The 18,931-nt window shown below is 39.7% G+C and overlaps 1 protein-coding gene across 1 annotated transcript in view; it reads right to left on the bottom strand.

The window, feature by feature from the left end:
* GUCY1A2 (guanylate cyclase 1 soluble subunit alpha 2) overlaps positions 1–18,931 on the bottom strand; it is a 251,205-nt gene that overhangs the window by 197,568 nt on the left and 34,706 nt on the right. The window lies entirely within an intron of this gene.

Genomic DNA, 18,931 nt, shown 5'->3' with positions numbered 1-18,931 from the left:
ATCACTGGAAATAAATGAAAAAGTCATTAAATCACATTCCATCAATTCCAAATGTATACTGTATCAGTGTGGGTGAAGTGTAAATTTATTAAATCTCATTAAAAGTATAAGCAAGATTGCTGTTTCCAGGCAATTTTCATCTATTAAAAGAGACTCAACCACGTTTAATGGCTTCACCATTTCCAATGGTTCACCATTCGTGGAATATAATGACACAGGACAATTTTATAGCGCGAGAGCAAGTCCTACAAGCTGCTTCTCACTGACACTTTGTTAACAGCTCAAGTGAGTAGCAGAACATTAACCTGTTGGTTTCTTTCACAATGCTGAATGAAGTTGGGGGTCAGAAAATTGCATCTCTTTTTAAAAACATCTCTATTTCATGAGTTCCCTTCTTCAGACTGTCCTTATTGCAATCATGCTCAAATAATGACATTTCAGTGCTTCATTATCTACTGAAAGCATGGACATTCTACTGATAAAAAGTAGTGAAGCCTCTACTTTCTCCAAAATTCGCACTACATTGAATCCTATGATGAGTTTAGTTTTGATTTTTCTTTTCGTCTTTTATTATCCATTTACGTAATACATCCTAAAGCCAGGGAACGGTATCACGTTCTAAGGCCAACTGCCATCTACCCTGTCTCACACGGTTCATGTGCCATGTGATGTGATTGTGGGACACCATGGGAAAAAGCCAGGGACAGGGCTTGGAAGTCACCTATTTTTAAATCTTGTTTATGGATTTCTCATCATTATTTCCATGTTTGCTGAACTCAATTCCCCATATCCTGAAATGCTCCAAGACCAGAACTTGGAGTATGATTTCTGTTCCTTCTGGACCTGACCAGAAAAATCCCTCAGATGTTTCCACACTTCCAGCCAACTGGAACATTCTAAGATGGCCTTTCCTCAAGTTCCCAGGGATGCGAGCCAGAAATGCGATCCTCAAGACAAACTGGGATCCAAACACAGCTTCGAAGATGATTAAAAGACTAGAGTAATTTTGGTGTAATACTGTCACATATTAAGAAAATGCTTTCTTTCTTTCTTTTCTTTTTTTTTTTTTTTTTTTGTAGATTGATTTATTTATTTGAGAGAGAGAGCGAGCACCAGTGCAGGAAGGGGCAGAGGGAGAGAATCTTTAAGCAGACTCCCGGCTGAGCATGGAGCCCAATGCAAGACTATCTCAGGACTCTGAGATCATGACCTGAGCCGAAGCCAAGAGTTGGATGTTTAACCGACTGAGCCCCCCAGGTGCCCCAAGAATATGCTTTCAGTTAATCTCTCAGGGTTCTTCCTTGACCAGTATTACAATGTCTTCCTTTTATTCCCAATTTCCTTCTCCAATTCCTCTATTAAGAACTTATTACCATGGGGCACCTGGATGGCTCAATGGGTTAAGCTTCTGCCTTCAGCTCAGGTCATGATCCTGGGGTCCTAGGATTGAGTCCCACATCGGGCTCTCTGCTCAGCGGGGAGCCTGCTTCTCCCTCTCTCTCTGCCTACCTGTGATCTCTGTCTGTCATTTATTTAAATAAAATCTTAAAAAAAAAGAGAACCTATTACTCAGTCTTTGATAATCTCACAAAATAATATTCACATAATCTATTTTCTTAACTGTGAAATGGGAATAGTGGTTTGACCTTAGAGGGCTGTTGGGACAATTAAATGAGACCATGTGTCCAGGTCAAGGCCTTGCTCATGGTAGCACCTGACGAACAGTAACTAAGGAGACAAGCCAGAACAAACACCCCTTTCCACTTAAGGACTACCACAATGGACTAGGTATTTGCCACCATGAATTTGGTCCTGCCCTTCTCCGGGACAGAAACTCGTTAGCGGCAGATGGCTTCTTCATCACATGTCCTTCACATTGAGCACAAGCTGGTGACTCGTACAAAGCAGCTTCTCAAGAATTAGTAAAGTTACTGAACTGAAGAAGCTCATTTCTTTTTCCAGTTAGAATCTGGTCATCAGGAGCACATCAATTCAACTCCAAAAAAAAGTATTCATCCTATAACAGTTCTGAACAATTGGCCTTTGCTTAGGCTGCTTTCCTCATGGAAATGATTCTGGGATCAGCACAACATGGGGTAAATCATTTCAATCATGGGCCCCTCTGTTTCTTCCGCAATAAAACAGTGGTAACAAATACCTACCCTCTTTCAGACATGAAGGAGAAAGAAGAATTTGCACTGAGCTTTATGCAGGAAATGGTTTTACATGTACCCTCCCGATAAAGGATGAAGCCTCCGTGAGTTTATTCATTCCATCGGTGATGGGGGGTACTGAAGAAATACAGGTGGGTAAGATAGAGTCTGTGTTCTTACACTCACAAGTTAATGAGGGAAACACACAGAAACAAACAATAACAATAAAAAATATATGCGATATGTGTAACGACCAGTAAGAGAGTCCTTAGGGCTGGAACTGTGTCATATCCAGATGTGTATTCCCCCAGGCTGGAAATGAAGTAAGTGTTGACTGAATGCTCTTGTCCTGCATCGTGAGCAAGTAGGTATAGGCCGTCATGGTAAGGGAAGGAGGGAGATAAACATGACAAGGGACGGGTCAAAACTTGGACTATCCACTGTGGAAACATGACAGATGATGAAGAAGTATGTAATGAGACTGAATTACTTATGTTTTAAGGAATGACTGAAATTGGACTAATAATCTATAAAGGGGGGCCCATTACCTGAAAATTCCTTTATTAGGATTTTACTTGTGATCCTTTTTTGGCCTTTTCATTTTATGCCAGGCAGGTTGTGATGACAAGAAAATTACAGAAATATTGTTTAAGTAGTCTAATTATTTTCCATTAACAGTGAAAGTTTAAATAGGACCACTGATTAAAGAGTAAATTAATTTTATCTAATAATACTTCCTAATTCAACAGCACTTTACAAAATGCCATGACATGTATCCTCACACTTTGGCCTTAACAAAACAGAAGGAATTACAAAATTGTTCACTCCCTCCCCTAGCAGACACTTCCTGAGTGCCTGCTGTATGCCAGACAAGGGCTCACTGTCGGGGGTGGCGTGATGGACAGACGCTGGCAGGTCCGACTCTAACCTGAAGGGAAGACAAAGCGTGATGCCCCGTCATACACACGTGACTGGCTCGGATGAACTCACATGCCAGCACTTCTCTGGAAAGCCCAAACTCATATTGCCCTAAACACCCTATTGTCAAAAAACATGAATCATGGGCAGAAAAATCCAGTCTTACGGGAACTTTTTTAAAAAACATACAACAAAAAGATGCATTGGAAATGACTTTTTTACATTTTAATTTTAGCAAATAATAAAATATGAAATGGGGGTAGTAACAATGTATCAAAATTCTACTGAATAAAACAGAGAGGAGGATGGTAGATCTAAGATGTTAAGGAAATCCTATAAAGCCATCGACATAGTATTAGAATTTCCTACGTGATTTTATAACAGATAAGAAACTTGAATTAGCACACACTGTTTGCTCATACCACAAAATAACAATAATAATGATGATGATGATGACAATATGGTTACTTTGTTATCATTTATAGTCATGCTCACAGGACAATCAAAAGAATCACTTAAATGTGATATTTAAAAAGTTAGCATCTCTCAAAGAAAATATGATAAGCTCACGCTGACATTAAGCTAGTCAATAACTTCTTTGTATCTTTTGTATTAATTACAATCTTCACAAATATTTATTTCCCAGGTTGATGTATGAGAATATGAACTTTATAAGTGCCTGAAATGGTCCCTTTCGCAATAAATGTTCAAAAAATACCTGCTGTTTTGATAAGCCTTCAGCAGACTACACCAGTGACGTCCGTTCGGAGCCGTACACTGTAGGAGAAGCGCTGAGCCTGACTGTTCGGGTTCGGATACTGGCTTTGCCCAGGACTGGTTCTGGAGCCTTGGCAAGGGTCTCAGCATCCCTGTACTTCACTTTTCCTGTCTATGAAGTGGTCCTTCGCAATAGTACCTACATCACAGAGTTGTTACGGGAACTCAGTGGGATCATACACAGAAAATGCTGAGAAGAGGGCATGGTCATGAGCGTGTGATATGTCACATCAGCCTCGAAAGGGTAGCAAAGAACTATGATGTAACCCATCAGGCTATACAAGCTGTTTTCCCAAAGTACATTAAAATCCTGAGAAAGTTTTCAAAAGGCTTATTCCCAAAGATCAAATTCTGTTTGTTTTTTAATATAGTAAGATCTGGGACGACAAACTGGAGGTCACTAATCCTAAAGAAATTCAGATTAGTTTTAAACTTCGATTAACCTCATTAATCCTTCACAATAACCAGGGCGCCTGGAGGACTCAGTCGGTTAAGCGTCTGCTGTCAGGGGCGGTCATGATCTCAGGGTCCTGGGATAGAGCCCCGCATCAGGTCCCCTGCTTAGTCGGGAGTCTGCTTCTCTCTCTCCCTGCACCCCTCACCCTGCTTGTGCTCTCTCTCGCTCTCTCAATAAAAAAAATTTTTTTTTTAATCCTTCACAGGGGGCGCCTGGGTGGCTCAGTGGATTAAGCCTCTATCTTCGGCTCAGGTCATGGTCTCAGGGTCCTGGGATCGAGCCCCACATTGGGCTCTCTGCTCCGCAGGGAGCTTGCTTTCTCCTCTCTCTCTGCCTGCTTGTGATCTCTGTCTGTCAAATAAATAGACAAAATCTTAAAAAAAAAATCCTTCACAGTAACCGCCACACAAAACCTGTTTTATGCCTGCACCATTAGTGATAGAATTTAAGAGAACATTCTTATTTCTCCTACTGTGAGCCAATTCTATTTCAAGCGGTATGAGACCTACTGTAAATTATCCTTACTTCTGGAAGGGTAAATGGTATTAGGAGTTGTAGGCCTCACTTTAAGTTAAATAAAAATAGATTTTTTAAAATGTTTTGATTAATTCTAGTGAGAAAAATAAATAGAATAGACAAATTTCGACCCTAATTTTTGACAAGGCGAATGAAATGATTTTTGACATTTTACGTTAAAAATAAAGAAAAATACCTTCTACACTATAACACATGTAGTTCATAAATAAATCAATGTTTAGTCTAATAACTGACTTTTTGGCATCTATGCTATGAACACTGTAAGGCTTCTTCTCAATCATAAAGTGTGCTTTTGAAAAACTGACTCAAATTTACAATACGTAAAAGTGGTGTCATAGTCAACCCAGCTGTGCCAAACCAAGAAAACCAACCCAAACGTTGAATACAAACAGCAGAAAAGGAGACAGATCAAATTGGGGAATGGAATATCTCAAATAAAATAAATGTTAAAATTTTAAAATAAACGATAAATTTTGTTGATGGCAATTACTGTTAAGATAGGGAGTGAAGGGAATATAATCAAAAGTTGACCCACAAAATCCTCATACCTTTGATACTATAATAGGTAAAAGTAAATGTAATTAAGGTATTCTAACTCAAAAACTATTAGGATAAAAACAGGAAAATAATAAAGTACTTAAGCCAATTTTTGTACATGTAACAGAAGCATTTCAAAATTTACGAGAAATTTTTTACTCCAGGAAACACGACACCAGATCTTTGTCCAAATTATAAAGAACATTTCATACCAGACCTACTTAATAATTTCTTCCCCTTGGAATTATTAAATTAGTGGTTAAGGGAAACAAAGCAGATGTACATATACTCTATATTTAGATGTTAAGAAGACTCTCAAAACACATTTTTTTAAATTAAATTACTTTAAATTGTTATAGGATAGTGGTGAGAAGCAGCCATATAAATTGAATATCGGCAGCACTCATGAGGTCACACTGCAGGACAGCGGTTCTCTCCAAAGAAATGTCTGGGGAAAGCTCAAGAGACCAAACGAGATGTAAAGTCTCCAGGATGATGTTCTTTAAGAAAATCAAAGACATTTTTATAGTGCCCAGTGATCCTTATCAGGAATAGAACATTGGGATCCTTTTTCTCATACAGACAAAATTATTCGATCTCTTCTGTAATTCAGTAATATGGGTTCGAGTTTAAAAAGCCAGAGCCATGGGAATAAAGTTTCAGTAATGCAAGAGGACTAAGTTCTCGAGGTCTGCTGTACATTGCCCTGTGGTTAAGAATACTGTATCATTCACTATGCCGTGAATTGTGTAAGACTGATGACTCAGAGACCTGTACCCCTGAAGCAAATAATACCTTCTATTAATTTTAAAAAACTGTATCATACACTTAAAAATCTGTTAAAGAATACATCTTATGTTAAATGTTCTTACCACAATAAAATTTTTTTAAAAGTATCTACTTATGAGTGGAAAAACTGACAGACATGTAAAATCTAAGAAATATGTTGTCACATATTTCAAAAGGATCAGAGAGAAACCAAAAACAGAACCCTTAAATGGGGGGGGTTACAAATAAGGGCTCTAACTTCACAAAACTTTATTTCCTTTTGAGTTTGTATAAAATGTAAATATTATGTATAAAATAAAATGTAAATTATTTCACAGAATAATAAACTCATAGTATGGAAAAAAACTACAGAGCAGACTTGAGTGGTAATTAAATCACTGAAAACAGTTGTCATAACCAGTCTCGGAAAGATCGTAAGATTAGAATAATGTATAACCTACCTAGGAAATGTATCTGAGTAGCAAACAATCCTTTCAATGTAAAATGCTTATAAAATTTTCTGACACGTGTTTACTCAAATTCTAGTATTAGAGGTACATGTGTTGCATTTCTAGTAATCTCTAAATTAGAAAAATAGGGAAATGCAAGGTACCACAGATCCTAGTGTAATTCTCTGTGTATGTAGATGGAGACAGATTCTAGGACATAATTAGTAAGTGGTAGTATTTCTGAAGCTGGCATTCAATGATCAACAGAGCATTATTCCATTCACTCACTCACTTATTTTGAGGCACAAAACTTGAAATCTCAATCATTTTAAGGACTTGCAGGTGTTGTCATAAGCATTCTCGCTATTCACCATCATTAACACCACAGATGAGTCTGTCCTGACAAGATACAGTTCTTGACCTCTCCTTCAAGAGAGAGAGTTGAGGGATTAATTTTCTTTTATCTGCTTGTCTCTGGAGCTAAGATCAGATTTTGACTCCTCGGAACCTCCATGAAAAATACACACACCATCTTAAAGGAAAAGTTAAAAACAAACCAAGACAACCATGTGATTCAAACACAAATACTGTGATTCTTTAAAGAAAAACACAACGTGGTGAACTCCAACTCCCTCTCTCAAAAAACAAGGAAACACTGTGAAACAAAGCAAAGGGTTCTCCATCTTATTTTTCAAAAGTACCACAGAAACAGACCAACCGAATAAAAATCAGTCTTTAACCACCAACAAACTAGAAATTGAAAATTGTTATTTTCTAACAAATAAGCCTCAATAAAACTTATGAACGTCTCCTAATGACTTATTTCAAGATTGCCTAAGGCTCAACTTCACAGATACTAAAAAGCATAAATAACTAACTTTCTTACAAAGTACACCTGTAAGTTGAAAAAGGCAGCTTTTACTACGTTTTACTATGCATAACAGGTCATGGAAATCAGATTTTCATTGCATTTTGAGGAGTGGAAACGGACTGCCAAACAAAGGGGCATGTCAAAGATACGTTAGTGAGTTGAATTTTCCAGGGCATCATGTACCACATTTTAAGAGAACAAGGACTGATCAGTAGAATTACAGCTTTTGCAAAACTGTCTATCTCACAAAAGTCATGAGTTTTCAGGTGAAATCATATCCACAGTGAAAAGAAAATGGTATCCGAGTTGATCCTCACAATAGCATAGAAAGCCCGTAAGTGAAGTCAGTCAGACGGAGCAAGACTGAGAAAGACAACTATGGTTTCCTCTCGTATGTGGGATCTCAAGACGCAAAAACAAATGCATCAACAGACAGACAGCAAAAACAGACATGTAAACCCTGAGGACAGACTATAGGGTGCCAGAGGGGATGGGAGGAGACAAAACCGAGTGGATGGGAGGGGGGATGCAGTGTCCGGTGTAATGGTAGCTGCCCTTTTGGTGAGCTAGGGTCATGTTCAAGCTTGTCATATCATCACACTGTACACCCGAAACTAATGTAATATTGTGTGTCGACTATACTCAGACAAAAAAAAATTAAAAACATAAAACTGAGCACAGTGCCACCTGTCGAGTGGTAAGCACAGTAAATGTCAGCTGATGTGACTGACAGACTAAAGGAAAAAGACAGGTACTACTCTCACTTCCTAAAACAGCATTATAAAAATAATATGGTATTATTTACCTATCTTGGGGTGCCTTCTCTGAATCTGCAATAAAATATCTCTCAGAAGTTGTCATTTAACATATTTTGGAACTCCCAAGCATTGCAGAGCTGACGATCTCACAAGGCAACTCACTTTGCTTTAAATATATCTAATTGTTGGAAAGGTTCCCCTTAATCCTAAACCAAATCTACTCCCTTATCACCTACAATTCAATCCTGGTTTTGCCTTCTGAAATAAAGCAGAATAAATAGTATCCTTCTTCTATTTGATAGCTCTTCAAATATTTGAAAGCAGTTTCCACAACCTTCTTATGAATATTTTCACACAAGGCATTTAATATCTTTCAGTATCCCAGTACGGTTTGGGCGATTTGCATAAACACACACACACACACACACACACACACACACACTTTAAATATTAAACCACATTAAGAATGAATAACAGTCAAATTTAAGAACGAGAGTAGGGCTTAATCAAAACCACGATTTTTCTTAATTCAATTAGCCAATGTATACTACATCAAAACCAAGATTTAAGATACAGAAAACCACCAAGGAAACGTTAAGTAAGTTTGTTGGTAAAATGGAAACAAGTGGTAAAGTTATTTGTAAACATCTGAAGAATGTGATAGTTGTTGCAAAGAAAATGAGAAGGGACAAGAAAGGCCCACCAGCCAGGGCCATGAGGCTGGCAAGATACACAAGTTTTTTTAAAAGTTAAATTGCTCAAGGTCATCTATCTAGTAAATGACAGAGACAGTGTTTGAACTTGGCAAGTTCTGTCCTGGAGCGTCCAACCTTAATCACACACAATATTGCCTCTCAACACCCATTCTGTGGTTGCTCAAGGAAGATGCCCAACCGAGACACGTGTAAAGCTAACTCTTCCAATCAGAATCAAAATAATTATACACGGTCATAAAATCCACTTGAAAAAAAAAATCCACTTGAATAAAAGAAAGACAACATAGCTTAAAGAACGACTTACAAGCTGCTACCGCAATCAAGAAATAGGTTGTGATTGGTGTTGTGGAACTCAGTAACAACAAATCTCAGAATCCTTGAGGAGTAGAGACGAATGTGTCTAAAGGAGGAAAGACAATCCCGTGTATTGTGTTGCCAGGCCTCCGCTATCTTCAGGAAGACAGCCATTATCCGGACCACCCAAGCTATCTTCCTACCACACAAGCGACAGCAAGATCAGCAGGCTCTGGGGTCCTCCTTTGATGAATACAGGGTCAAGTTTACTGCGACAACTGTTGTGTGTTCTCTTAGGGGACGTATCCTGTGGTGTGGCTGTAACAACACTGACATGCTAGTAATGTTTGTCTAATGACCTTGGAGTCCTCCACCGGCCCCCTTACTCAGTTGCTGCTCAGAGAAAAAAGGGAAATCTGAAGGCACTATTGGCCTTATGGTTCAAGTGCAGCAGCAGCGTTCCCATATGGGCACAGAAAAAAATTTTAAAGAAATGAAAAAGTCTATATACCAATAGCTCTCTCATGAACAAAGATGCAAAAATCCTTAACAAAATATTAGCAACCCCAATTCAGCAACATATAAAAAGGTTTATAACATGTAAACATGACCAAGGGGATTTATCCCAAGATTTTATTTTTAGTTCAACATCTGGAAATTGTTAATATCATATGTCCTATTAAAAGAATCAAGGGCAAAGCCATAAGACCATTTCAATAGATAGAGAAAATAGACTAGACACAATCGAAAACCTACTCATGGTCAAAAGTCTCAACAAACTAGGAACAGAAAGAAATTTGCTCAACCTGATTAAGAACATATATAACCGGGCACCTGGGTGGCTCAGTAGGTTAAGCCTCTTCCTTCAGCTCAGGTCATGGTCTCAGGGTCCTGGGATCGAGCCCCACATCGGGCTCTCTGCTCAGCAGGGAGCCTGCTTCCCCCTCTCTCTCTGCCTGCCTCTCTGCCTACTTGTGATCTGTCTCTGTGTGTCAAATAAATAAATAAAATCTTTAAAAAAAAAAAAAGAACATATATAATCTACAGCTAACACCACATCTATGGTAAAGACTGAATGGGGTGCCTGGGGGGGCTCAGTCTTTAAGTGTCTGCCTTGGGCTCAGGTCATGGTCCCAGGATCCTGGGATGGAGCCCCGCGTCGGGCTCTCTGCTCAGCGGGGAGCCTGCTTCTCCCTCTCCCACTCTCACTGCTTGTGTTCCCTTTCTCTGTGCGTCTCTCTCTCTCTCTCTGTCAAATAAATAAATAAATAAATAAAAGACTGAATGCTTTTCTAAGTTTAGAAAAAGGCAAGGATATCCACAATCACCACTTCTATTCAACACCGGACTGAAGCTTCTAGCCAGTGTAATAGGAAGGAGAGGCGGAGAGGGAGGGGGAAGGAAGGGACACCGGGAAGGAGGGAGACAAAGATAAATTTAAAAGTTAGAAGGACAACTATCTTAACTCTCAGACTACACAGTCTCCTATATAAAAAGTCCTAAAGAATCTACCGTCCAAAAAATAGCATTTCTTCTATTCTATAACATTAAACTATTCTAATATGAGTTTAGCAAGGCCACAGGACTCAAGATCAATATACAAAAATAATTTATATTTCTATATATTAATAAAAATACAATTTTATAACATTCTCTGTGTTACATCAAGAAAGAAAAACAAAACGAAACAAAACAAAAAAGTGCAAGACTTGTACACTGCAAACTAGAAAACCTGTGTTGACCGGGGCCTCTAGCAGCTTAGTTTAGCCTCCGATTCCAGATCTTGGCCCAGGTCATGATCTCAGCGTTCTGGGATTGAGCCCCACAACGGGTTCCTCCCTCAGCAGGGAGCCTTCCCGAGCCTTCCCTCTCTCCCTCTCCCTCTGTCCCTCCCCCCACTGACTTGCACACACTCTCTCTAGAATAAATCTTTAAATAAAAAAAAAAAAAAACCTTTGCTGACAAAAATTAAAGAAGATCTAAATTAAGTGAGAGAGATATCTTCATGGAGTGGAAGATTCAATAATTTTAAGACAGCTATTTTTTCTAAATAAACCTACAGACTTGGTGTAATCGCTACCAAAATCCTAGAAGCTGTTTTAGAAATTGACATGTGTATCCTAAAATTTACATGGAAATACAAAGGACCAAGAATAGCCAACACAACTTTGAAAAAGAGCAAACTTGAAAGACTTAAAATACTCAATTGCAAGATCTATTTGGATACAGTAATCACAACACTGTGTTATCGGGGTGCCTGGGTGGCGCAGTGGGTTAAAGCCTCTGCCTTCAGCTCAGATCATGGTCCAGGGTCCTGGGACCGAGCCCCGCATCGGGCTCTCTGCTCAGCAGGGAGCCTGCTTCCCCCTCTCTCTGCCTACTTGTGATCTCTGTCTGTCAAATAAATAAATAAAATCCTTAAAAAAAAAAAAAACACTGTTATCACCATACAGTTAGTTATTGCTTTAAAAATGGAGATGAACAGAAAGGCTAGAAAAATATGTATGGTCACAATTGATTTTTGACAAGGTCGCAAAGCCAATTCAATGGTGAAAACATTTTTCTCAAAAACTGCTGGGACAACTAGATGTCCATGTGCAAAAAAATTAAACAAAAAATAAAAACAGGGATGCCTGGGTGGCTCAGTTGGTTGAGCAGCTGCCTTCGGCTCGGGTCATGATCCCGGCGTCCTGGGATCGAGTCCCACATCAGGCTCCTTGCTTGGTGGGGACCCTGCTTCTCCCTCTGCCTCTGCCTGTGCTCGCTCGCTCTCTCTCCCTCTCTAACAAATAAATAAATAAAACCTTTAAAAAAAATAAAAAATAAAAAATAAAAACAAAAACTTGGGCCCTCGTGGTATACACAAAGCATGCCTCAAAATGAATCACAAATCTAAATATAAGAGTTAAAATTATAAACTATCTGGAAGAAAACAAATGGGGAAAATCTCTATGGCCTTGAGTTAGACTAAGACTTGTTAGCTATCAGACCAAAAGCAAATAATAGTACCATCACCACACCTTTGTGCTTCAAAAGACAGTTACTTTTGAAGTCAATATCTAGTTACTTTTGAAGTCAACGTAATATCCAGAATGTATAGATTTAAAAAAATACAATTCAATAGGAAGATAAACAACATAGACACGGGCAAAACATTTGATTAGACATTTAATCAAAGAAATTATACCAATGGCTAATATGCACAGGAAAAGATGCTTCAGGGGCACCTGGGTGGCTCAGGCATTAAGCGTCTGCCTTCAGCTCGGGTCATGATCTCGGGGTCCTGGGATCGAGTCCCGCATCGGGCTCCCTGCTCGGCGGGGAGCCTGCTTCTCCCACTCCTACTCCCCCTGCTTGTGTTCCCTCTCTCTCTCTCTCTCTCTGTCAGATAAATAAATAAAATCTTTAAAAAAAAAAAAAAGATGCTTCACATCATTAGTCACGGGGCAAAGGTAAATTAAAACCCAAGATTCTACTTCACATTTACCGGGATGGTCGTGGTCAAGAAGAGGACCAATACGCTGTGTTGGTGAGAACGTGAAGAAACCTGAACCCACCTATGTTGGTCAGATGCGAAATGGCAAAACCTCTTTGTCTGACAGTGTGGCAATTCCTTTAAAAAGTTAAACTTAGCATGACACAGCAATCCCTGTTAGGAATCTGTGCAGGAGAAATGGAAATATATCCAACAGAAACACTTCCATGCACATGTTCACTGCAACATTATTCCTACCAGCCCAAATCTGAAAACAATCCGGTGTCCATCCACTGGTGAGTGGGTTAAAAAACAAAACAGAACTGCAGTACATGTGTGCAACAGAACGTTGTACTAAAAAGGAACAGTTACTCATGCATATGACATGGATAAACCTCAAAAACATTATGCCAGATAAGAAAAGATGCCATATTTGTGTGATTACATTTTTAAGAAACATCTACAAAAGACAAATGTATACAGATGCAAACAGACCAGTGGTCGCCCACGGTCAGGAGTGCAAGCGAGGACTGAGCACAGATGGGCACAGGAAACTCTGGAGGGTGATAAAATGTTCTAAGACCGTACTGTGATAGCTGCACAATTACATACCTTTACTAAAAATCACTGCACTGTAGACTTATGAAACACATGCATGTGAATCAAGAGAGCACATTAAAAATGAGGAGGCAGGAATGAATTCAAAACAGCTTTTCAGCTTTTAATTTCCTGAGACTGAAAGATATCAGCTAAAATGAAATGATTCTAAGTTAAAAACCAAAGGAGCAATTAAAGATTCTGAACAATTTGTGCCTAAAGGGGCCAGGCCTCCCCACCCAGAAGATACCATAGTAGAACTCAGCAATGTCTGATCTATGGTACAAGGCAGCTCCTTTGTAAGTTCAAGGGTGCAATCTTTCCTGATAACAAAAATAAAAACACGTAAAATGGGCACTTGAAGCATGAAGATCACCACAGGGAATATATAATTCACCAGGTAACATCGACCTTGTCCTCTGACTACACAGAATTCAGTAACTATACGGTAACCAAGCACCGTACAGGGATTTTAACATTATAGGTATTTTTTTAAACGGAAAGACCCAGGATGAACTTCAGCAACACCTGCCTCAGAATCTGAATTTGTCCAACCTACTTGAAAAGGCAGCTTATGGTCAGGGAGCAATTCCACAGAAAAATAAATAAGCAAACAAACAAAAAGTAGAGATCTCAATTGTAATTACAAAAGCAAAGGAAACTCCAGATAATTCTGCATGAAGTTATGTCTATGTTCTCTAATGCTAATTTATAGAGAAAGTCCCAATGGCATTTTGTCCATCATGAAAATTATTGTTCAATATTTGAAATTCTGTAGCAGAATGTTTTGACATGAAAAGAGGAGAAACGCTCACCTTTTCCCAAATTAAATTAAGTTTACATTGAAGTCAAATATGAATTCTTTTTTTTTAAGATTTTATTTATTTATTTGACAGACAGAGATCACAAGTAGGCAAAGAGGCAGACAGAGAGAGAAAGAAGGAAGGAAGCAGGCTCCCCGCTGAGCAGAGAGCCTGATGAGGGGCTCGATCCCAGGACCCTGACCTGAATGAAGGCAGAGGCTTTAACCCACTGAGCCACCCAGACGCCCCTCAAATATGTACTCTTTTTTTTTTTTTTTTTTTTTATTTGTTAGAGAGAGCGAGCGAGCACAGGCAGACAGAGTGGTAGGCAGAGGCAGAGGGAGAAGCAGGCTCCCCGCCAAGCAAGGAGCCCGATGTGGGACTCGATCCCAGGACTCTGAGATCATGACCTGAGCCGAAGGCAGCTGCTTAACCAACTGAGCCACCCAGGCGTCCCTCAAATATGTACTCTTGACAGCCAGGTGAACTCTGTCTTTCAATGGTGTCATTATGGTATGGTCAGGTTGACAAAAACATTTTCAATGTTTCAATCACCGTGTCAGAAGATGGGCCGTGTCCAGGAAAGAGAAAGGACTAGTTCGGAACCTGAGCTGACCACAGAAAATCAGAGGTTAATTCCTCCTTTATTCTTTGAAACGATTTCTGAGCATTTGTTTTGCAGCTTCTAATTAGTAAGACAAATATGACACTATTTCTAGGGAACGACAAAGAAATGTGTTGTGGTCAACGCCTTTCCCCAGTTCCCACCCTGAGAACAAAGGTAAGAGGAGTGACAAGGCCGTGGCGCCGTTGTAGGGCTGATGCGCTTCAGAAGCTGGACTCCCTCCACGACGTTACTGAAGTTCTCTGAAGCGTTGCTACTAAGAAAAACACGTCAAAGAACTCATGTTGTTTACTGTTTCTCAAACCCGCTGCTATTTCAGTTTGCACCTAGGCAAACCAGCCCATTTTACTTTGGAACCCACTGGCACCACCACAGGTAATAAAAACTTGATTCCAAACTTTAGTGAATCTGAAAAGGAGACCAGGGATTGTAAAACGGTAACAGTCTATAAAGAAGCAGATGCCCAACTTGTGTTTTAGGGAGATGCTGCGAGGTGGGCTCGCTCTTTCTCTGAGATCATTGAAGCTACTGATGTCCAGTGGTTTCTCCCCTACGGCAGTGAGTGCGGAGAACAGATGGGACCGAGGCCGCAAGGCTGCAGAACGGCAATGATGGCGGAAGTAACGGTCAACAAATACTCAGTGATCCACGCTGGGGCTGAAGAGGGAAAGATGTGACATGGACTGTCATTTAAACCTCACAAATAAGTGTTTGAGGGAGGCAGCCTAAGCTGTCAGAGAATGACTTTAACCCAGTCCTGAAAATAGGATGAGGTCTTCACGGTTGAGAAGTCAGACTCTCCTCTGCTTCTCTTTGAAATGCACCTGAATTCATTCAATCAAAGGGATGATGGACGTGTCATGACCCAATGACTTCCTATAAATTTACACATGTTCAAGATGACGTGTAAAGGGGTAATAATAGTAATTATTCATCTAGGTTCCTTAATTTCCGGATGAATTCATCTGAGGCTCAGATTATAGGGACTTGCTAAAACCGTGGGTGAGAGACGCCCCTCCCCCAGGCTGCTGCCACGCCCCTCACACACCATCACCTTACAAAGCAGAGGGGAAGGTCAGTGCCACTCGTCCAGTTTCTAACAGCCCTATTTACAAACACAGCCGCCTTCACACAACCAGGCTTTGGAATTTATGTCAATTTTTGATTTACAGGACTAGACGGGAACCCTCAAATTGCATGTCGGACTCCAACAAATTTCTTCTTAACCGCACCACGGTGCCTCGAAAGATTTAGGTAATAAACTTCCAAATTTTCAGAACAATGGTGAGATCTGAATGACCTAATGAGGCACGGCACAAATTAAAATAGATTGACAGGGCGCCTGGGTGGCTCAGTTGGTTAAGCAACTGCTTTCAGCTCAGGTCATGATCCTGGAGTCCCAGGATCGAGTCCCGCATCGGGCTCCCTGCTCAGCGGGGAGTCCGCTTCTCCCTCTGACTCTCTCCCCTCTCATGCTCTCTCTCTCTCTCTCTCTCAAAAAAAAAAAAAAAAATCTTAAAATAGATTGACAATGCACCATCAATTCCCAATGCTGAATCTGTACTTTTTAAAATAATGAACAAATTCATTCATCTGTAATGCTTCACATCTGATAAGGGAAGATAATTAAAAGAAGTTGAGCTTTAAGGAAAGATAAAAACACAGCCAGGCCATGCGGGAGGACAAGAAAAGAGAGAGAGAGAAGACGATGGAAAGCTTGGGTGATGGCTCAGAAGGCACACAGGGACCCAAATGATGGGATTCAAAGCTCGGCCAGTCCATCTGGAAGAGTCCCTCCTGATCTCAGAACTCTGCTGAGTTGGAGCCTGCCACTGATGACTGCATCAGATGTCTGTCAGTGACATTCTCCCTTCTGGTAACCAACCGTTCTGACTTTGTAACTCATTAGTGCACAATCAAGATGCAAATTCCCTGGAACCAGGGTGCTGGCTTTCTGTTTCATTCCTGTATCACCAAATTGCTCACAAGCATGTTTATCTCCAGTCTATAGTTAACCAACGACTGACAGCACAGACCGGCGAAGATCGTGGTTTAGCAAAAACTTTACAGTTCATTCTGCAAATGAATTACTGCCACTCAATTGCATGAGTAGCTTCTAGGTTTTCATTTTTGGGATGTGGGTTTTTTGGTTTTTTTTGTTTTTTTGACTGCGGGAGTGGTGGTTCATTGGTATTAAGGGCATAGCCAAAATAGTTAAATTATCATGAAAGCCTTCATTGTTAGACCAAGGAATATCCTAAATTATTTTAAAAATTGCCCTTTCTTATCAAGGCCCAGTCAACAGTTAGAAGCTTCAGACAACATGGAGTTACTTATTAACAAGAGCTCTTATGGGGAAAGTAATGAATATCAAGGTCAAATTTACCAACAGACCCATAACTTTTAACCTTGATTCTCTTTCCTCTTTCCATGTGTTCAGAAAATGCAAATCTGGGATTTGGAAACAGTAATTCAAAAATGTTTCTCATCTGGCTAAGACTCCGTGCCCTAACTTTATGGACCACAGCTCCAGTTTGGGCCAACAACAGCTTCCCAAAGGTCCCAGGGGGCAAAGCCAGGTGAATGGACAGAAACCAAAATATAGGGATGGGAGGACTGCCGTCTTCATTCTAACTAAAAACCCAGCCTATTGCTTTCTTTCTAAACTGCCACGGCCACGTTTAAGTCATAACCGCATCTTCTCAATGAGAAGAACTGTGTCTTATTATTGGAACCGGCAGGGGCCTTGACATTTGAGTCATCATTTCATGATGCCGATTCCTTACCCCGGTATACGAATTAAACAGAAATACAAGCCTGATGAAATACAGGGGGAAAATCCAAAACCATCCCTTTAAACTGAATTAATTTTTCTCAACTCTACAAAATATACAGAGCAATTAACATGGGTAATAATACCATCCACCTCAGGCACATTTTCAAAAATATTAACTTTGCCTTCAAAGGCCAAAACTGCTCAAACCCTTCTAACCAAACACTTCACTTCTGTAAAACAGAACAGACAGCTTTAATATTCTCTAAATTATAAAGATAGAATAGTTCCCCTTTTAAATCAACTGCAACTATGGGCAAAAACACATTTAACAGCTTTCCTCTTTTCTAAACAGCTTCAAAAGTGGGTAGCAATCGCGAACATGTAAATATATAGAAAAATACGCACATATGATTTAAAACTTGTGTCAACACATAGAAAAAATAACAATTCATTCAGACTAAAATATCCAAATGTCCCTAGCTGGAATTTCAGGTTTATCCACAGATGTTCTGAAATCACTCAACATAAATGGTGAAAAATGAGAAATCACAGGACCCAGTCACCCTGAAGAAACGGGCATTGTTCCTAGCTCGCAAGCATTTTGTTGAAAAATTTTCCACTGAATTTCAAAATGATAAAAGTCAGTTGTAACATGAATGCTATATAAAATCCTCAGAAATGTCCTGGCTCTGCTTCCAGGAGGCTTTTCCCTTGTTTACTTCTGATGGCAGGTGTTCCAGAAAATGGGATTTTTCACTCATTCATTTTAATATTCATTTTAATCATCTCTACAACTCTTCCTTTAGCCCAAACCAGCCTGTTCATTTCCAAAAGCCAACGGTTTCCCCCAGAATGCTTGGGAAGAAGCTGAATCACCTACAGGAGTTTTACTATCCTCAACACAAAATACTGACCAGCTCCACGGGAAGCTAAACTCGCACACACGCACACGTCTACTCCAGAACAGTAGCATCTTTATTATTTACTATTGTATTTCAAAGAGTAATGATTAGCTTTTCTGTACATTTCATTACTTTAATGCTGACTTCTCCTAAAAAAAAATTCACCTGAGGGAACACATTTGTGTAAACGGATTTAAGATTCACCTTTTAGCTTTTCATTTCTTTATAATTTATAACCCAGACTTTTCAAAAAGGGGCTTCCAAGAAATTGGCAATAATTTAGTGGTCACTGTGTTCTCCCCATAGCGGTCATGTTCTGAAGGAAGGAGTCTCTGTTTCAATAAGAAACTCTACTTAGAAAAGAAGCCTTGAGACTGTCCCTTAGTTTCCCAACTTTTAGAAAATCCATTCTTTGGCAAACCGAGCCAAAAATAGGATATAAACCAGATGTTCCGCGATTATGAAATTTCGAGCAGAGCACATTCGAAGTGGAGCTAGCTTTTCACCCCCATTTCTTT

This window comes from Martes martes, assembly GCF_963455335.1.
Source record: "Martes martes genome assembly, chromosome: 10".
Taxonomy (NCBI): Eukaryota; Metazoa; Chordata; class Mammalia; order Carnivora; family Mustelidae; genus Martes; species Martes martes.
The sequence above is the reverse complement of the archived record's forward strand: the minus strand, read 5'-3'. Positions and strand labels throughout refer to the sequence as shown.